We start from the raw sequence: 6,823 nt of genomic DNA, 5'->3' as shown, positions 1-6,823 counted from the left end.
GGGTATCGTCACTGTGGTCCTCGAAGCCCAACTCATGGGTTGACGGAGCAGATACCACGCTGCATCCGGCGCCGACATTCCGACGCTGTTCAATAACTTGACACCAACTTGACACGTGAGCTGCGACTGATCATATTCCGAATTCATTTCGTGGATTTTAATGAGTTCTCTGTGGAAATTACTCATACTCCACAATGTATGATGCACGCGAATAAGGATCGAGGATCGTCTGCAGATCGCTGTTTGAGTTGAAAACTGACGCTATCCACGGATTGAACATATTGATCATAGGTCAGGTATCATGGTCAGGTGCGCCTCGAGATCGCAATCGATGTAACGCAAATAGTCATCGAGGGTGTCGAACACTTTTGACTCGAGTTTATGTCGAGCATTCCTCACTTGGTCTTTCAAGCATCTACGCCGCGGATCTTCCCTGTTCAGTGGATTCAGTATCCGTGTGCGATGCATCGGCCAGTACGGAATGTGGAACTGGCAGTGTTTTTCACCGCCCTTTGTACACGTGAGTGTATGGGAGTGGGTCTGATTGCTTATCATTTCTTCATCAAACAGGTCGAGTTCATCGACGCTACACAGATCGGTTATCAAATGTAGCGTGATTGGCATATCTTAGCAGGATCATTTTCCAGAACCGTTTCGCATGACAACTCTTCAGAGAAACTTCGCCTTTATCTCATCGACGATCCGAATTTCCCTAAATTATTTGGGCGTCAGTGGCTAAGGCAGATGAAGATAAATCTGAATGAATTGATCGGCAACGGCGTGCATCGAGTGGAAGTGTCTTCAACTGAATTCAAGCGCCGAGCTGAAACGCTCTTGAGGAAATACAAGTACTTGAGCAAAGAGGGAATCGGCTGCATTCCGAACATGAAGGCAAAGCTCGAATTAAGGGTGAAGAATCCCGATCCTGTGTATCTTCGTGCGAGACCGATGGCACATGCTCTGATAAAAATGACAGACGCCGAACTTGACCATTTGGAAAAGAATGAAGTGATCAGCAAAATCGACGTAAGTGACTGGTCACATCCAGTGGTCATAGTCTCCCGAGCGAAAGGAAAGAATTCAGTCTAGGTTATGTCAGGGACATCACCGTTCCATGCGTGAAAACGTCTTGAGGGTATTGGAGGACGATATTTCTCATGCGTCATGTGCCTGAAAGGTATTCATTGCGGCCAATCGAGACTGCCGGGGGATAATAATTGGTCCTCCTTATTCGAGCGCATGGGCTAGATAGAGGGAGGGAGTTGACGCGCAAGGCGCAGACCCGTATGAGAATGACGTCGACATTCTTTGGATGAAAGGATTGATACAGCATTGTTTTACTGATGAAGCAACATCTCATTATAGACCAGATTGGGAACCTTTCGATTACGATGCGACAGACTCGAGGTCCAAAGACATCGTTTTCAGGCAAACTTCCTTGTTTAGCCGATCGAATCATTCCACATTGGGGGAACTTCGGAAATGATGAGTTTCGAGGGAATGTCTCAAGAGCCTCGCCTCAATAATCGAGTAGAACTATTGCATCTTGCTAGTTTTCTCTTTATCGAGCTCCATATATAAAATTCTCCTCTCAAAACCCTACGTGAAGCCTAGAGTTCACTATTATTTATCAGATTCCGAGCTTGATCGAGGGGTATGTAGAAAATCCGAAATCATGGAGCAACCATGTGGCGCTTCGCGACAGGATCTCGTTCAGAGTGGAATCCCGGGAATTCCCCTTTCGATATAGGAATCAGTTTGCGGCCAGCGTGAATGAGGATCGATATATAAGACCGCAAAGTGCGACAACTTATGGCTATTTGGATGACCAAGTACATCGAACAGGTCACCCGAGCCTGAGTAAAGACGTTTTCACGTCAAAAAGGTCAGGATATGCGGAGACTTCAAGGTCGGCATCAACAAATACATAAAAGTTGATGATCATCCCCTCAAGAATATAAGGCACGCACTCGACAACATTGGAAATGGTCTGCGATTCTCAAAACTCGATATTTCTCCAGCGTTCCTGCACATGCCCATTAGGAAGGCAGATAGAAAGTACCTCGTGGTCAACACCCATCGGGGACTCTATCAGTTCAATAGGATGTCCAATGGTCTATCGAACGCCTCTGCGATTTGGCAGCGGTGCATAGAGAGCAACCTAGCAGGTATTGATGGCGTTGAATGTGTGATAGATGACATCATCGTTACGGCATCGACAGATGAGGAGAACTTCCGACGACTGGAAGAGGTTTTCTCGAGACTCGACCGTCAGGACATTCGCTTAAATGCGGACAAATGTGTCTTCTTCGAGGAGTGTGTCACCTACTGCGGATTTAAGTTAAAGCACCAACAGATCTTCAAGTGCGAAGATGAGCTGGAAGCCATCAAGAAAGCCCCATCGCCGAAAAACGTGCCAGAAGTCAAGTCGTTTCTTGGCATGATAGAATTCTATGCGACTTTCGCTCCAAAGCTCGCGGATCTCGCCCATCCGCTCTACGCACTGCTCAAAGAAGCAGTCAAATTCGAATGGACGAAAGAAGCTCAGAGAGCTTTCCAGAGGGTTAAAGCGAAGCTCTGCTCACCGAATGTGCTTGTACCATTTAATCCAAGCAAACCATTGCTGTTGAGCACAGATGCGAGCCCTTAAGGGAATCTCGGCAGTTCTTTCTCATCGGTACTCAGACGGGAGTGAACGACCCATAGCCTATTATTCTGGGACACTCTCTGTCACGGAACGGAAGTATTCACAGATCGACAAGGAGGCACTGGGAATCCGCAGCGGAGTAGAAAAGTTTTTCTACTATCTGTTTGGACGCCGGTTTACTCTCATAACTGACTCCAAACCGCTCGTTCAGATATTCGCCCCCACAACCGCTCTCCCACCATTGTCGGCTCCTAGAATGCAGCACTACTCGATATATCTCATGAGTTTCAATTTCGACATCATCTAACGCTCAACTCATCAACATGGAAATGCGGACGCATTGTCAAGATTGCCGGTACGAAGCGAGGAATTGAACCAAATGGACTCAGCTGACATCGCAATGATACATCTCGTGAACGAGCTTCCGTTGAAGCTGAACGACATCGCTGAAGGAACTCGTAAATCAGAGGAGCTACGCCCGCTGCTAGATGTTCTGAGAGGATCTTCGAGATATGACCGGAACAAACTGTTCGGTATCCAACTGTGTGAATTCAGCCTTCATGATGAAGCGGTTATATTTCGCGGACACAGAGTCGTGATTCCCGAATCCTGCAGAAAACGAATACTGGCAGAACTTCACGACGGACATTATGGAGTACAGAAGATGAAGTCGCTCGCAAGACAACATGTTTGGTGGCCGAGTATAGACAGAGATATCCACGCGCTCGCGTTGCAGTGCAAGCCCTGTCTAACTCATGCTCGATCTCCACCAAGAAACGTCATTCATCATTGGGAACCAACCTCCCGATGTTTCCAACGAATTCATCTAGATTATTGTGGTCCGCTGAATGGGAACTACGTTTTGCTGCTCGTAGACGCGCACTCAAAATGCTTAGAAGCGTTCCTCACTCGCAACAAAACTACAACAACGACTTTGCATCATCTTCGAGAGTCGGTGGCTAGATTCGGTATCCCGTCAGTGATAGTAACTGATAATGATCCGACCTTCGTCTCTCGTGAAATGCAGTCGTTCTGTGCAGTGAACGGCATCACCCACAAAACGAGCCGACCGTTCCATCCGGCTTCAAATGGCCAAGTTGAGTGATATGTTGCCACTTTGAAGCAAGCTTTGAAGAAGCTATCGATGGAAGGAGGCAACCTCCAAGAGAATTTATCGAGGTTCTTGTTCAGACAACATATTGTTCTTAGTTCGACTGGACAATCGCCTGCGATGAAGATGCTTGGCAGGGAGCTTCGCTCGAAGCTCGATATGCTCAAAGAAAATCCCATCTCAGAAAACATGGAAAGTTTCAAGACGAAGAAGCTCAAATTCCGAGAAGACGAAATCGTCATGGTGAGGGACTACAGAAGCAGAAGACCTACTTGGCTCATCGGAAGAGTCAAAAAGTTACTTGGCAAAACAACTGCCATCGTTCAAGTCCCGCATACTACGTGGAAGCGACACTTCAATCAACTACGGAGGTGCTCGCAGTCGTGGCCCTCAGAGCCCGTGCAAAGAGAAAGCGGCCTCACATCATTGCTTTTGTCTATCGAGCAAGACGAGGTTCTGACTCAAACGGCGAGTTCGAGGCAGACGACTGCATCTGACAAGCCATGCCTCATGTCTAGTGAAGACGAGGACAACAGTTTCCACAGTGCGTCAAGTGACGATCATCCAGAGGGACAATCCAGCAGGACGAAAACTGTGTTACCGATCGAAGAAACACGCGAAAGCGAAAGAAACATGGCAATCCGATTATCACAGGATAATGCGATAATGACGGATGCGAATCAGCAAGCCGAACCGCCAGCGAGACCTCTGATTAGAAAATCGGCGAGAAGCACTCGGGGAAAACCTCCCGCTCGTTTAGGTTGTGACTGAACTTTCGAAATTTTACGTTCTTACTGGTCAGAGATTGTAATGTAATTTAAATAATTAAGGAATCAAATCATGCGGGGGGGAAGTTGTTGTGTTGAACATTTGAAAAGCGCGCTTTCCAGAAACAGCGTCAACGAGCTGTCACTCAATAAATGATCGATCATTCCCGTTCGGACGGTCTTCAAAGGAACAGCGTGTCGTCATTGAAACTAGGTGTGAACCGTAACAATTACCATCACGTGTGTCGACGGAAATTCATTTGCGAAGTGTCCGGAACTCTCACTGTGAAAAGCGAGGCATTCACCCATATTTTCAAATTCTTCGGAACCTTCGAAGGAAGCTACATGGAAGGAGTTCTCAAGGAAACTCACGGGGTGAACTGCTCGTCCTTGTATGCGACATGTGAGGAGTCACCTCTCGAGAGAACGTTCCCCTTCCTTTCTTGAGCGACTGATGCGAATAAAGAGACGACGAAGCCTTCGAAATTTAACCATTATCCTGAGGCACAGAACAATGCAACGTTTTTTTTCTTCCGCCAAGATGGGTCAGGGAATGATGCATCTTCCTCGACTTTTCCAGATTTGCGGAAAGGTTCGCTGACGCGCACCAGAGTGTTTAATCGACTCATCGTTCCTAGTCTCTAGTCAATCGAACACTGTTTACTTATCGAAGTGATTGGTAGATCGACTCAAAGCGCGCTCTGAGAGGCGTCATTTCCTCACGTCGCCGGGGAACGCACGAGAACTCGGCGAAGAGCGCCCGGGGTCCGTGTATTAACGCAGTTGCTTGAACAAGCTCGGATGGAGGGATCTCAGGTGCGAGTAGACTAGATAGCTCATTTGTGAGAACTAGAAACGATGTCCGAGACCCGCGGGGCTGTTCGGAGGATGAGCTCGATTCCGAGACACAGGCTCCGACTGTTGACGATTCCGATGACGATGATTGCGTCGATGACGAACCTGGCGAGAGATCTTCCGAGCAAACCTCGAGGTGGTTGAATGAGCGAACCGAGGTCTCCTTCCAGAAAGCACGAGATGCGGCCGCCTTCTATAGATCGACGAAGAAGGGAACGCGGTCTCTGTCCTGCATGATGAAGAATTTCTTCCGCTTCATCAGAAGCCTCACCGACCTCAAGAAAGTTCTCGCCTTGAATGATCGCCTTGAAAACAATACATTGAAACGAATCGATCTCATGGGTATCTTGCGAAAGAGATAATGGGGAAAATGGATTCTGGCATCACGATGCATGATCGGGACGTCCAGCGAATGGGTCAAGAATTAGCACGGAAGCTACAGATTCCCAATTTCCGAGTGTGCCTACGGTGGGTCGAACAATTCCGTGAGACTAATGGCATTGTGTCCAGGAAAATCACAAAATTGACCTCGACTCGATCACTGACGAACTTCGATCGGACATCAGAAGAGGCGCATGAATTCGTCTCAAAGATACGAGACCTGATATTATCACGAGGATTGGACGCACACTGTATCGTTAATGCTGACCAATCCGGGTTCTTGAAACAGCTATCTTCCGCTCGTTCTTTGGCTCCCATCGGGGTACCCAATGTCGAACGGCTTGTCTAGACTGTGAGCTCAACGACGCACTCGTATACAGTCTTGCCTCTCCTATTTGCTGACGGTCGTCTGGCCCCAAAGTTGTTCGTCGTGCTCTCGGAGCCCAACGGTCGGTTTCCGTAGAGTTTTCGAATGACTCCCGTAGGGCCGAAAACGCGAAGGGCCGAAAACGCGAAGGGCCGAAATCCTGTCGGGCCGAAAAATCGGATAGTCGAACGCTCATGGGGCCGAAAACCCGTAGGGCCGAAAATTTTCCCCCTCTTTTCTCAGCTTGTTGCCTGCGGAGTAAGCTTCTATGTCCAGAGTGGGAGTTGTCATAGGGAAAATTACAGCGAGGACATAAGGTTATTCCCAAGGCCATTTTGGGAAATAATTTCTCCACTTACGATTTCAATTATCACGGTTACGATTTTCGATTGTTCGCACGAAAAGCTGATCATCGTCTCAGCCATGCATCATCACGAGACGGCTCGGCAAGATCGTGGATGATAGAAGAAGAATATTCGTATCGAAGAGTTCTTGTATTCTTTCAATAAGCGAGCTCTATACTCCATAGGCTCCGATCATGTGCTATAGCCTCTGACGGCTGAATGCTGGCCTCAAAATGTGATTTCCCAGCTTAATTCTATCAGAGTTCGCTTGTCGCTACAGCCTTTTCAGCTCAATTGCAGAGTCTTCGTCGACCAGCGTCGGATTTCTTCAGATATCGATACCCAAGTATT

General features: G+C 47.8%; 1 pseudogene; it reads left to right on the top strand.

The window, feature by feature from the left end:
* Positions 1–744: 744 nt before the first annotated feature.
* Positions 745–5,742, top strand: LOC114828051 (uncharacterized protein K02A2.6-like; annotated as a pseudogene).
* Positions 5,743–6,823: the final 1,081 nt, after the last annotated feature.

This window comes from Galendromus occidentalis, unplaced genomic scaffold (assembly GCF_000255335.2).
Source record: "Galendromus occidentalis unplaced genomic scaffold, Mocc_1.1 scf7180000077037, whole genome shotgun sequence".
Taxonomy (NCBI): domain Eukaryota; kingdom Metazoa; phylum Arthropoda; class Arachnida; order Mesostigmata; family Phytoseiidae; genus Galendromus; species Galendromus occidentalis.
Note: the sequence above shows the minus strand (reverse complement) of the source record. Positions and strands in the feature narration are given on the sequence as shown.